Consider the following 14,794-nt stretch of genomic DNA (forward strand, 5'->3'; position numbering starts at 1 on the left):
ACCTCACAGATGCTCGACAGCAGGAGTGTTTATAATGCCCATCAACCAGGCTTTCCGTTGCACCTGTCGGGGGACCAGCTGCAGAAAGCAGGTGTATCTGGGGACTGAGAGGACGGGTGACTGTGGAGAATGCTGAGGACTGCCAGATGTATTCCATACAACACCGGGCCAGCAGCTGGGAGATGGGAAAGATGTGGATTTAATTAAAAATGATGTGCAAATTTGACTATTAATTTCAAGCCACTGTGAGAATGTAATATACACACATATACAAGTATATGTATAAAATATGTATTTCAAAGCAATGGAATGGAATGTGTTAATGGAAACATGAGGTTCACTTTTCACCAATTCCATGCACATTATCTTTTGTTCATTGGTCCACGCATTGTTCATTACATTTCCACGTCCATTTAAAAAAATTTTCCCGGGAAGGAAGCTAAAATTCTAGTTTCATTGTGAATGCCTTGCAATCTCAAGAGCACACAGTTGTCAATTTAAACAGATAAATGGAATCAGGTGGTCTCTGAAGCCTGTACTTGCATCTGGACTAACATGGATGCATTCAGTGGAGAATGGACAACTTTGACCACAGTGTTTGTGCTGTGAACTCTCATGAGATTGGGCCAATCCCTTAGTTTTTCTTTTTTTTTTTTTTTTTTGAGACAGAGTCTCACTGTGTTGCCTGGGCTGGAGTGCCGTGGCATCAGCGTAGCTCACAGCAACCTCAAACTCCTGGGCTCAAGCAATCCTTCTGCCTCAGCCTTCCGAGTAGCTGGGACTACAGGCATGCGCCACCATGCCTGGCTAATTTTTTCTATATATTTTTAGTTGTCCAATTAATTTCTTTCTAATTTTTAGTAGAGACGGGGTCTTGCTCTTGCTCAGGCTGGTTTCGAACTCCTGAGCTCAAACAATCCGCCTGCCTCAGCCTCCCAGCAATCCCTTAGTTTTTCACGTGCCACCTTCACCAGAGTCCAGACCCAGCAATGCCTCGGGAGAGGGGTGGAGCTCAGGGGGATATCGACATGGCTTTGCTGCATTCCAAATATTGCCCATAGGGTGTGCAGGAAGCCCGAGGAGAATTTGCTGTGGCTGGCTTTGGGGTGCTAAGTGTGTTGTAGGTCATATCACTGAGAGTCTGGAGGTATGGGATATCACCTATCACTCAAAAGATCTGGGGGTGCAGACACTCCCTACCTTGGAAACAGCACCCTGTTGGGCAGCATTCAGTGGCACTTAAGACTGGCACTGGCCAAAGAAGATAATCACAAAGTTTTGACATCAGGGCTGAGGGTAAACTCAGAGGTCTGACGTGTACAATGTCTTGGGGTTTTCAGGGGACTCCCCCACCCACCACAATGTGCTATTCTCCATATTCTTTTAGGTTACCGGTTCTTATCTAAAAACCTTTTGAAAACCGTAGGCAAAATGTATATATGTGAATCTGTGCATTTTTCTCAGTGATGGTTAGTATGTAGCTTTCTTCAGATTCTCAAAGTTATCAAAAGCTTGAGACTTAAGGAGAGCAGTGTTTCTTAGGTGAAATTCTGTCTTGAGCAGTACCTTATTTCTCTTGAGGAAATGTCTTCATGACAAGAAATAATAATTATAAGAGTAGCAACAATAATAGTTAATACTTATGGCATTTATGATGTTTCAGGCATTGTCTGAGCACTTTACATATGTTAGCTCATTTAATAAGGTATCTGTAATAGTCAAAACCAAAATGGAGTATTGTGCCATCATCAATAATTACTGTTCCATGAAGGAATTCAATTTCTCTAGTATGACATTCAAGGCCCTCCTTAGCCTGGTTTGGAATGCCAACCCTTTTCAATATTTATTTACCCAATGTATTAGTTTTCTATGCCGCAGAACAAATTACCACAAACTTAGTGGCCTGAATAAAACTACTCACTTTTGATTTCACAATTTCTGTGGGCCAGGAGACCAGTCAAGGCTTATCTAGGTCCTCCATTAGGGGCTTACCAGGCTGTCATACACGTGTTGGCTGGAGCTGTAGTCTCATCTGAGGTTTGACTGGGGAAAGATCTGCTTACATGCTCCCTCTGAGATTGCTGGCAGAATCCATCTTTCCCCCTTCCTTGCTGGTGGTCAGCTGGAGGCTGCTGTTAGCTCCTAGAGGCTGCTCACTTCTTCAAAGCCAGCAAAGGAAACTCTCTCTCCTGTATGATCAGATAAAGTCTTATAACATAGGTGATCAGGAGAGTAACAGCCTGAGACTTATAACATAACCTAATCAAGGGAGTGACATCCTGTTACTGGTGGTATGTTTTATTGGTTAGAAGCAAGTCATAGCTTCCACTGAATCTCAAGGAGAGAGGATTATACAAGGGTATCACTTACTGGGGGCCACCTTGGGGGTGTGTTGGCCACTATTGATTGAGTGCTCACTATGCACTCAAAAATGATTGCTGACGTGCACACTGTGTGCTGGCATAGTTTTAGTTAGGTGCTTGAAATGTACATCAAGGAATGTCATTTTCCTTTTCAACTTTTCCTTCCAGTCCACAGGGAGCACTACCTGCTTCCCAGATGTGCTCTGCACTCCCAGGCCCCTGAGCCTTTGCACCCAGATGTGCTCCCAGCTTCGGGCACCCTCCCGTGTCCTCCCTATCTGTTCCAATCCTTGTCAGACTAAAGGGCTCAGCTCAAATACTGTGGCTTTCCTGAAACCTTTCCTGATCCCTTTGTCATTGTGGGTGGCATGGGGGCACTTGGTTGTACTTCTCCTAGAGCAAGCATTTAATTTGGAGTTGTAGTATAGTTAATTGTGTAAATATCTATCTATTTCAATGAAGGCATCATGTCTTATGTGTTGTTAAATTTTTTTTTTTTGGCTAGAGCCCATAATTTTTCACAAGGGAAATAATAAATGTTTGTTAAATGCATTTCTCCCAGACGATTGACCCAATGTTTAAATTTTTCCCTTTTTCCAGGAATAAAAATGGTCAACAATCCATCCTCAGCACAGGTTTGAATTTCTTCCTTTAAAATGGGGACAGAAAAGTGGCCTCAGGCTCTGTCTTTTTCTCTTCCCCTCTAGCTCCTGTGAACTACGGCAACTCCCCCTGCAGGACCCACCCAGGGCCTTGTTAGCCCAGCTTGAAAAGACCCAAAGGCGAGAGCTACTGAATCTCCCAATTTGACAGTGCTCTGGTTCTTAGTGAGGTTTTATGCCCCACTTGCCCTGCATTTCCTTCCTGCCATTTTGATGCCTAAAGCAGGACTTATTGCTGAACAATCAGTCCTGGTCCTGCTGAAAAAGCATCGAGACTGGGTGGCAGACAGGCTTTCCAGCCATTGAAAAGGGTTTCCGGTGGGGCCTCTCATCCCAGCCACAGTTTAGGTGCTTTTGCTCAATGTGAAATTGCATTTTATTCTCCCTAATTACTGGCTGGTTGTTAAAAATGGTTTGGCATCCATTTCTATAGCTCAGTATAAGGTAATAAACAGCTTCATCATACAACCAATTTAAATAACTACCGTTCATTTTTGGGAGGGTGCTGTTAGCACCACATCAATAAAATATAACACAAATGATGTTTTTCTGATGCGATGTTGCATTTCTGTCTCCTTACCCTGAGGCTGATTACCTCCTGGAGCAAGATAAAAAAAAAAAAATAAAAGCAGAGGAAAAGGAAATTCAGGTAAAGCAGCAGGAAATATTCCTGACATTGGACTCTGCAAAGGCAAAGGGTCTAGCATTGATTTCTTACCTTTAATATGATAGTAAAGTGAGCCAGATATTGAAAAGCTGGAAAAGAAAATAATCCACGTTAGCAGAATGGTTCTTTATGGTCAGTGTGGATGTGATGTAGTTATTTTCCATTGCGGGAAGGGTTGCTGGCTATCTTTGCAACTGTTTTGTCTCCTTGCCTCCCCCAGTTCACCCATGTAGGCTCTTTCTGAATCCCCCATGAAAAAAAGAAACACTGATAGCAAAACAGTCATTCCTACAAGGCAACATCAGGCAGAGTTGGGACTTGCAATTTGTCCAGTCACTAATGGTTTAATGAGGTGGCTCCACACAGCTGGGTCATTCTCCAAGAGAATTGAACACAGAACTAGTCCTAATCCAAGCATGATCACTTGGACACAGGAGGGTGCCTAGGGTTGGCAAGGGCTGATGGGTCATTTGGAAAGCTCTCATTGTAAGTGGTGCTTCACACAAGTTCCAAGCTGGGTCTTAGATCAACCATTTGTTCAATATTAGGAGAATGACAATGGAAAACTAAAGGAATGGGTAGCCTATGAAGTTAAGGACTTTTCAGCGTCAGGGAAGAGATGAGAAGGGAGATAGCCTCTAGATATCTTGCTTGCATATCCCTGTGACAAAAGATTTTAAAGCTCCAGGGGCTGGTCCAGAGATAACATTAACATAGGTTTGGGGGTGGGAAGGGAATAGCCTTAACTTTAGGTAAGGAATCATCATGAGTTTCATAGTCCATTCTCATTTAAAGAACTTTCCAAGATGTCTGTGTGTGTATGTTTTTATCAGAAGTGGCCACCAACAACCAGTTGAACAGAGAGGAGTTGAGTATTTGAATAGACTGAGACAAAGAGCTGCCCTCTCGAACTCCTGACCTTGAGCGATCCACCCACTTCGGCCTCGCTGAGTGCTAGGATTACAGGCGTGAGCCACCGCGCTTGGCCAAGAGCTGCTCTGTGATGCTTGTGTGTGGGTCTCACCACTCTCCAACCAACCTCTTGAGAGTTTGTAGAACACCCAGTTCACACAGATGCTGAGGGGGACCTTGTTCCCAGAGTGACCTCTGCACTCTCCATCTATTCTATCCCTGATTAAAAGTTCACATCTCCTCTGAAGTATCAAAGTATCGGCTATTATAACTTGCAAATGATTTTTTTACAGTTATTGTTTATAATCATAATTGGTAATGGGCCAACTACATACATGGGTCTAACTTGAACATATATCTTTCACACCTTCTCACTGGCCTTCCTATAGAGTGAGGCTTGCTTTTTTCCATTAAAATAATGAGTGATAGAATACTTTTTCCTGTTTAATTGTTTCTTTAATATTTTTCTCAAAATAGAAATAACTCTTTTTGGCACTATATTGGAATATTGAAATGACTTGGCCCAAAAGTTTGAGGTTGAGTGTACATTTATGTCTTGACAGTGAGAAGAGAATATGATTCTGAAAATAAATTGGTCTCGTAGTAGTCCAGGGCTCCTCCAGTGGTCCTTCAGGGGTAATGCCACCCCCTACCCCAGGGGACATTTGGCAATGTCTGGAGACATTTTTGACCATCATAACTAGGGGAAGGTCCAGCTGGCATCTAACAGGTGGAGGCCATGGATGCTGCCATACATCCTACCATGCACAGGATAACGCCATGTTCATTTTTAAATACAAAGACTGCGGTGACTGTTGCTGAAAACGATATGAGTTTATTATCTTATACTTTTAAAGGTCAGAAGTCTGGCCTGGGGCTTACTGGGCTAAAACCTGGTGTCAGCAGGGCCACCTTACTTTGGAGGCTGTAGGGGAGAGTTCACTCCCCTGCCTTTTCTAGCTCCTAGAGGCTGCCTGCGTCCCTTACCCGCCGCCACTTCCCCCATGCTCAAAGACAACAATAGTGAGTCAAGTCCCTTTCACGTTTTTTTTTTTTTTTTGGCTTCAGAATTTTATTTTGAAGATGATAAAAGGCCAGATTATGAGACTATTGCAAACCTGGGTGACCTGTCAGGCGTATACGATGAAATAGAAAAAACAGTAAAGTGCAAAGACAAAAGTAAATACATTTTCCATTTTATATAACCATTCAGTAGTGACATAACCATTTGGTTAACCATTCAAAAGTAAACATTCAGATTTCTCTTTCTACATAAATCACATTACTAATGTGATTGCTAGACCTTTTGGTAACTTCAAATATTTGTGCACATTAAAAAGTGGTTGTAATTAAAAATTACATTAATTAAAATTTTAAGCACTTAGAGCCAGGGGCAATGGCATGCATCTGTAGCCCCAGCTACTCAGGAGGCTGAGATGGGAGGGAAAAAAAAAGAAAAAGAAAAGAAGGAAAGGAAAGCAAAGGAAAGGAAAGAGGAAAGGAAAGCAAAGGAAAGGAAAGAGGAAAGGAAAGGAAAGAAGAAAAGGGAAAGGGAAGGAAAGAAAGGAAAGAACGAAGGGGAGGAAAGAAGGGAAGGGAAAGGAAGAAAGAAAGGAACAAAGACAGAAAGAGAAAAGAAAAGAAAAATATCTTAGGCATTTAACTGAAATTAAGGCATGAGCCACTTTAGAATTATTAATATTAAAGTGGTGTATAAGAACACATTTTATAAAAATATCACAAAAAACTAGGATATTATGCCTGGATGTGCTTCCTTTTGGGTGTCCTTTTAGTGTATCTGATTCTTTTAACCTCAATCAATTTGGATGGTATGTGGTAGAGTAATAATGAGCAGCTTGTTCACAAACACAAACCTTCTAAGATAATATTCTGAGGGATGTACTAACATGCTAAAATCAAGAAAAACCCTTCCACAGTAACAGTGGTATACAACTCTTTTCAAGACAAAAACATTTATCATTATCACTGATGGCATCTAGCTTCTTTAGATCCTTTTCCCTTTCATTGAGAAATTCAATTACTAATAACATTAAACAACTAGCAACTCAGCATAAATTCTGGCCAATACTCCTGATGTGATTGATCCTTTATAAACATCAGAAAATATATACCATCAACTTGTATGACAAAGAGTCTCAATGCCTAAGAGACTTAACACTCATATCTCAGTCATGGCTACATGGCCAGGAAAATGAACATCATGATGGACTCCTGCATTCTTCACATTGTGCTCACGGACAAAGTCAGTGTAGTTTCTACATGCAGCCTGGGGTGGGGGCAAGGCCCTTGTGTTCCACCGGTTTCCACCACGTTGACAGGGGTCACTGGCAGCAGAGAGCCATTTCCTGTCATGCTGGTCTGTTCCAGGACGCTGTGGAAGATTCCCTGTCTCCACCAGCACAGGACCAGAGGATACAGAAGGAATCACAGGCAGAGTAGATCTCACACCCCAAGCCTGTTGAGAGCCATCACTCTGGGTTGAGACATTATTGTGAACACAGAGTTCTTCAGGTTTTGGTGTACTTGCTTTCATTTGTAGAGTTCGTCGAGAATATCATTTGCTGGGCCTTCTTTCAAAGGATGTTGATCTTCTTGCTTTATTGGCTTTTGTGGTCTGACACTCAGTTTCCCCACTGTATCTGAATCGTGATCCTAGTCGAATAAATCCCGATCGATGAGAACTCTTTTGGACAGGGCCTCGAAAGCGGAAGAAGCCATGATGCTCCACAGCACATTTCCACAAACGTTTGCAAGCTTTTGGATGATCCAGTCTAAAGACAAATGTATGCTCCTGTTCTTTGCCCTGATCATCATCTTCTACAACAGCCAGGGTTAATTTATTCTTCTTGAAATCCAATCTGGTTATCTTGGGCCAAAAAAATAAACCAATTTTGGTCTCTCCTTCAAAAACAAGGACTTCTGTTGGGGTTAGTCCCAAACTATAGTCATTCCCATCTCTAGCCTTGACCACACGCATGTCAACCCCATACATTTCTAGCCATTTGGCTTCATTCAGATAATTGATTTCAGCTTGTGCTGGTGTCTGACCTCTGTATTCCTTCCATTTCTCAAAAATAGCCAGTTCCATCTCTTCATTCTGGGTGAGCACAAGCCTGAACTCAGAGACAAGTTCAGGACTATGCTCAGCAAGATCATAGTCACCAAGTTTCGCTTGCAGATTATAAGCTGCCAGCTGCACTGCTGTATCAAAGAGACATTCTAATTTTCCACAGAATATCTTGTTTTAACTGAAGAACAAATAAATATCGGGTTAGCTCTTCACGAAGATTATTTGGTTCTGAGGAATAAAACTTAACTCGAAGATGCAGACAATACGGTGAACCAATTTTTACTTGCTTTTTGATGTTTTTTGTACCGTCCAACCAATGTGCTACTTGTGCTGAATCCATAAATCTCAGACCAAAATAGTCGCTTCCAATAAGATCCAGGTGGTACATAATCTGATCAAACAACTCTTGTCCTTTGGCTTTTTTCGGCAAGTCCACACTAACATCAGTACCATCCAGAAGGGACACTCGACACGTGATGATAGACTTAGAATTTCCAGCTGCAGGAATATGTGTGGCAGCTCGCTGTGCCTCTCGGAGTCGTTCCTTCTCGGCACGTTTCCGCGTTGACCGACGCCCGAGTGTTCTACGGAAGAAGCTCAGTATTTTTGTCACTGGATTGGGAACACCGGGGCGCCAGCGACCACCTCGGAAAGGGTGAACGAGGAGAGGAGGGGGCGGCCCCGCGGGAGACGCCAAGAAAGGGCGGCCTGCAGCGCTCCCGCCCCTCGCTAACCCCGGGAGGACCCCCTTTCACGTTTTGAATCTCTCTTGCTTCTTCCATCATCACACCTCTCAGCCGACTGTTTTGCCTCCCTCTGTCACCTCTAAAGGCCCCTGCCTTTACACTGGGCAGACCCAGATAATCAGGGATAATCTCCCCATTTTAAGGATTAGCAACCTTAATTCCATCTGCAAACTTGAATTTCCTTTTGCCATGTAGTGTAACATATTCACAGGTTCCAGGGATTAGGACACGACATCTCTGTGGGGCTACTCTTCTGCCTAAATAGCCCACAACAAAAAAATCATCCACCCCAAATGTGCTGAGTTGAGAAATCCTGTCCTAGAGAAAGCTTCCTCATCCTAGAAGCCAGGTGATTCATTCAATGTGGGTAAAAGGAAAAGATAAACAACCTTTAAACTGACTCACTTGAAATGTTAACATCACAGCACATTTAATAATTTGGATAATTTGCATCCAAAGCTACTGCTGGCCAAGATATGATGATAACGTTGTCTACGTGGTGAGGAAGTGAAAAACCTCCTATTAAATAAATGAAATGGCAGCTTCTGGTAACAAACATATGAAACAGAATATTCATCTTTTCTTCAATGGGAATAACACATGACAAAAGGGAGGCTTTCTTCACATTATTTGTTTATAGAAAATTCATCTCCACCGAGGCCTTATGTTAAATTTGTTCTCTGATGTTAGCATTTCCAGGATGCACAGGGCCACCGGAGTATGTTCTTATGATCTTACCATTTATTTACCTTGATACGAAACTCCAATTACTGTCAGAGATGCTTCTTGTTAAATATGGTAAGATCTCCAGCTTCTGAGAGTGTGAATATGTATTTGATTCTCTGGGGCCAGGCTCAGATGGAAGTTAAGGAGTAAGAGTTCTGGGGATGTGGGTGCAAATTAATTAAATATCTAAAGATAACAGTGGAGGAAGCTTGGACTTTAGAGAAAAGGCTGAAATTTAGGGAGAGAAGATTGTATATCAAGAGACTGTGAAGTTGATTTTTTTCTTCCACTGAAGCCTCCTTTCCGGGTCTTGCATGGTGTGGTGTGTGTGTGTGTGTGTGTGTACGTGTTTGTGTGTGTGCATGCTCATGCACGCATGCTTGCTTGTTCACTCTGAGTAGTACTGTGCTTTTGTGTTGCTTTCTAGCATCTTTCAACACCTAAAGCAACTCTTTTGGACTATGCAAAGTCAGGAATCGGAATACAACACATAACTTCCGAAGACAATGGGGGAGCCTATTCTCCGGATAAAATGTTGGAATTCTCCTGATGTATTCAAACTGTCATATTTAGTTACTGGCTTTCTTTGGGTAATCCAACTCTATTTTATTCATGGGCTATTCTAAAAATATAATCAAAGGACACCTACTGGCTACGAGCGACTTTGCCCATGTCTAACAGGGCTGTGAAGAATGGTTTGAATTTAGTGCAGATGCGGGAAAATATGCGCTGTCATCAAGAGCCTATCACACTTTCAACGTATAAAATATCCTGACTGGAGTCTGGCCAGAGCGAGTAGGAGGTGGGAGCTTTAGAAAGGACGAATGTATTGGGTCAGATAAAGTAAGGACCGAAGCAGATCTTAAGTAGACTCTAAATTGAACAGAAAGGGATACTATTATTTTTGGCTTGGTAAGTAGAAAAATGGTACTATGCTTGTCTCTTTTATTTTTTTGAGTTGCATTTATTTTCCATTTTAGGGTTAAATATATTTTTTATTTCAGGCAGCCACAGAGACCTGCTTTGGGGAAGCACTGGAGTTCTATGGTTCTGAATGTACAGAATAAATGATTGCATCATTTTTGTTGCCATGCTGGAGAATTTTCTGGGGAAATATTTCCATTTCTTCATAGAAATCTGTTCTGTGCTTAGGCGGAGGAGAATGATCATTTCCTAGGTATAAAGCACATGCCTACAGCAGCTCAGTTATACTTTATAACCCCAGAGCATATAAACAATTTGATTTGGAAAGCCAGTTAAGTCTTTCCTTTGCATTCCATCTTATTGGCCTCATAAGTTGTTTTGCCATTTTCCTCTGGTATGGAGAAGATAAAAGCAATGCATTTTTATTCATAGGGGTAATGTGTTCAGCCTTATTTGAGGAAACTACCTTTTGCATGGTATTAATTAGCACAAAGGGGTTGGAATATGTCAAAACTCAAAGACATCCTGAGACCCAAATGCAAAGTGGCAGGAAAGACTTCAAAAAATAGAGAAACCAAGGCATGGTATAGTGTGGTAGTTTCAAACTTGAGTGTACGTCAGAATTTTCTGGAAGGCTTGCTGAAAAACAGATTGCTGGGCCTCACCCCCCCAGGTTTTCTGGTTCAGTAGATCTGGGGTGAGGCCCTAGAATTTGAATTTCTAGCATGTTCCCAGGGGATGCAGCTATTGCTGGCCCAGGACCACACTTTGAGAACCAGTGGCATGGTGGGTAGACATGGGCTTGATGACTTTGAATCTGGCCTCCACCATTCCCAGCTGTTAGACCTCAGGCAAGTTTCTTAACCCATTGCTACTCAAAGTGTGGTCCCTGGACTGGTTACCTGTGAGCTTGAAGCCCTGGGTCTTGGTCCCACCCAGACCTGCTAAATCAACATAAGCATTTTAATAAGATCCTCAGGTCATCTGTTTGCACATTAAATTTGATAAGCACTGATTTAATCTCACTTCTCCTCATTTTCCTCTTTTGTAAAATGGGAATAGTGCTTATTTCCCAGGGCATTGTCAAGTGAAATGCACGTCAATGGCTTAGCAGTAGTGCCCAGCACAAAATGTGCCCTCAGTCAGTGTTACCAGTTATATTAGGTTATAATATTTATTAAGCTAATTTGGCATTAAAAAAAGCTGCAATTTCTTTCCATACAGTAACTTATTTGCCAAAATTGTTGGTTTCTACTTTATTTTCACTGTTTTGCTTCTGTGGGCTTCTACTTTTCTTGGAACCACAAATGTAAGTGACTAAGGTGGGTTTTGAGGGTTTCCTATTTTACCCATTCCCATCGTATACATGTTCCACTAAAGCATCTTCAATTACCTTGAGGGAGTGTGGGGAAGTTCTGAAAGCAAAACTGGTGTTAAGTTGAAAGACATGGAGGAGAAAAAAATGGCAGATTAGTGGTGACCTCCTGGCTCTGTGCTCCCAGAGAAGGAGATGAAGAACTCGGATGGCTATGCATCAGTGGATTCCTCCACCCCAAGAACAGTGTTGTGGGTCTGTAGAGAAACAGCGTGGGACACGCAGCACAGGAAAAAAAAACAGATGAATAGGAGATACGATTGCAAAGACTGGAGAGTGCGAGATATACAACAGAGAATAGAGTGTGGGATGGCCACGCCTACCCAGTCAGCCAGTGTGGTGTGATCTGACACATTGGAGGACACTGGGCTCCTCCACTGACCTCCACACCCACTCAGACAGGGATGTGCCTGAAGTTGGTGCAAAATTGTGGCATGGAATGACAGGCTCTGTGGAGAGGAGACAATAGTGGGAAACATTTTGAACTCCCTGGTGCTCTGTGCTGGAACCGCACTGGGCAGGGGAGGCACTGGTCTGAGTGGTCATTTCCTGTGATGGCGCGAGGGAGTTTGGAGACAGGCACCTTGCCTCTGGTGGTCAGCAGGACAAGAACAAAGGAGGTGGATGCTGAAAAGGGGGCTCTGCCCCTGGAAACCACTGAGGATTCGGCTGGCTCAGGGCAGGACGGAAAGAACAGGACTCTCTGTGAGGCAGACATGAGACTGTGAGCCTGTGATGCAGAGGGGACAGCTGACGGCTTGTTGATTCAGCCTGCCAAACCGGCATCTGCCAGCTCCTGGGTGGTCGCCCCCAGTACTGGCTCTCCAGGGTTGGGTGGCCACCATTTTGGGGGTCCACAGCCCTAAGATGCTGTGGTGCACTGCAGTTTTGGGCAGCACCCCTCCCCAACGCGGGGACTTCTGCACTGGTCGTGGTGGGCTCCACCCTTGGAAGTGGGGAGAAGCGAGAACAGCTGCTTTCTGTGTGTGGCTGCCATGAATCTGCGGGGCTTTGGTGTTGAACAACAGTTGGTGGCCTGTTGATTCGGCCTGCCAGACCAGCTTAGGTCATCTAATAAGATCATAACTCTAGGGCTTGCTCCCATGCATCCCAGCCCCTGCCAGCATTAGGGTTTTTGGACAGGGAAGGAAAATCCTGGCCAGAGACCTCAGCAATTGCACCAATTGACCCCTCCCATCAGAAGCTGCCTTCCAAGTGTGGTGAAAGAGCCCTGAATAACACATTAGTGACTCCCCCTAGCGGCAGATCAAACAACCATAGAAGCACACTACACCCAGGCTTGCAGGCACCACCTGCGATCTATCTTGCCCTTACCCCCACCTTAAGGGAGAACAGGTTTCAGGTAATCCTTGGGAGTGGCAAGACCCTTCCCAAAGATCAGGACATTCGTATACCCCATTCAGGGGACCAGAGACTAACACAGACATCAGATTACCTTGCTAACCGCCTCCTTCACACAAATTACAATCAATGACAGAGAATGCAACCCCAGAGCTTGACACAGTGCCTTCCATCTCAAGTTATTAGAGGGCAGTGGAGTCATATACACAAGTGTGATTCACCACCTGGAAGCTAGAGCTCGGGGACCAAACTCACTAATCTCCATTGGCAAGAGGTGACAACAACAGGCCAGAGGTAACACAACTTGCTAAAATACCTCTAAGGCAATACAGGACCAGTGTGCCTCTCCCCAGTACTGTCAAGGAATGACCCTTGGGGATTTGGAGATAGGGCCATAAACCAGTCTTAGCACCCCTAGTTCTTGACCAAATAGCCTGAAGAGAAAGAATCAGTGAAAGAATGCAGGAAACTCAAAAGATCAGAGAGAAAGGTCACCCCCCAAATAAATCATTAGATCCTCAACAACGGATACCAACTTAAACAAAATGATTAAAATGTTGGAGGAAGAATTCTGAATATGGATTATAAGAAAACTCAATGGAGTTGAAGAGAAAATAGAAACCCAACACAAAGAAGACACAAAAACAATACATGAAATGAATGAAAAATTCTCTAAAGAAATTAAAATATTATGAAAGAACCAAACAGAAATACTGGAAATGAAAGAGGCATTCAAGAAATTACAAAACACTGTGGAAAACCTTAAGAATAGGATAGATCATGCAGAGGAAAGACTCTCAGAACTTGAAGGTAATGCCTATGTGCTAAATAAATCAGATGAAGAAAAAGAACACAGAAGCAAGAGACAAGAACAAAATATACAAGAAATGGGGGATTATGTAAAGAAACCAAATATAAAAATTATAGGCATCTTGGAGAGAGAAGAAGAAAATACACAAGGGCTAGAAAATCTATTTCTTGGAATACTGGAGGAAAACCTGCCTGGCCTGGCCAGAAATCTAGATATCCAGGTAAAAGAAGCACACAGAATTCCTGGGAGACTCAATGTGAAAAGGCAATCATCCCATTACACAGTTGTTAGGCTGGCCAAAGTAAACACAAAAGAGACAATGCTTCGAGTAGTAAGACAAAAACAGCAGATACCTACAAAGGATAACCTATCAGACTAACTGAAGACTTCTCAACTGAAACCTTACAAGCCAGAAGGAACTGGGGACCCATCCTCAATCTTCTAAAACAGAATAATGTCCAACCTAGAATTCTTTACCCAGCAAAACTAAGCTTCATCTACGAGGGAGAAATAAAGACTGTCACAGATTAAGCAATCACTGATGGAATTTGCAGAAGACTAGACTTCCCCTGCAGGAAGTACTCAGACCTGCATTACACACTGAACAGTGCAATAGACACCCACAAAAGTAAAATCACTTGAGTTAAAGTCCAGAACCTGGATTCCACAGTGACTCGAGAGGTAAAACAAAATGATAAGAATTTATCCAACAATATGAACAGAAATCTACTCCAAATATCAATTCTCTCAATAAATGTGAATAGCTTGAATTGTCCACTGAAGAAACATAGACTGGCAGAGTGCATAAAAAATCACAAGCCAAGTATCCACTGTCTCCAGAAAATGCAAATCAAAACCACAATGAGATATCACCTAACTCCAGTGACAATGGCCTTTATCAAAAAGTCCCAAAACAACAAATGATGGTGTGGATGTGGAGAGATTGGAGCACTCTTACACTGCTAGTGGGACTATAAATTAGTACAACTCTTGCGGAAAGTAATTTGGAGGTATCTGAAAGAGCTAAAAATAGAAATACCATTTGATCCAGTAATCCCACTACTAGGCATCTACCCAAAGGAAAAAAAAAGACATTCTATAATAAAGACGTCCACACTTGAATGTTTATGGCAGCATAATTCACAATTGCAAAGA

The 14,794-nt window shown here is 42.8% G+C and overlaps 1 pseudogene; it reads right to left on the minus strand.

Moving 5' to 3' along the window:
• Window positions 1-6,783: 6,783 nt before the first annotated feature.
• The window catches only part of LOC105806118, a 10,457-nt pseudogene continuing 2,446 nt past the window's right edge, over window positions 6,784-14,794 (minus strand).

Source organism: Propithecus coquereli, unplaced genomic scaffold, assembly GCF_000956105.1.
Source record: "Propithecus coquereli isolate 6110/MARCELLA unplaced genomic scaffold, Pcoq_1.0 Scaffold138, whole genome shotgun sequence".
In the NCBI taxonomy this organism is placed as follows: Eukaryota; Metazoa; Chordata; class Mammalia; order Primates; family Indriidae; genus Propithecus; species Propithecus coquereli.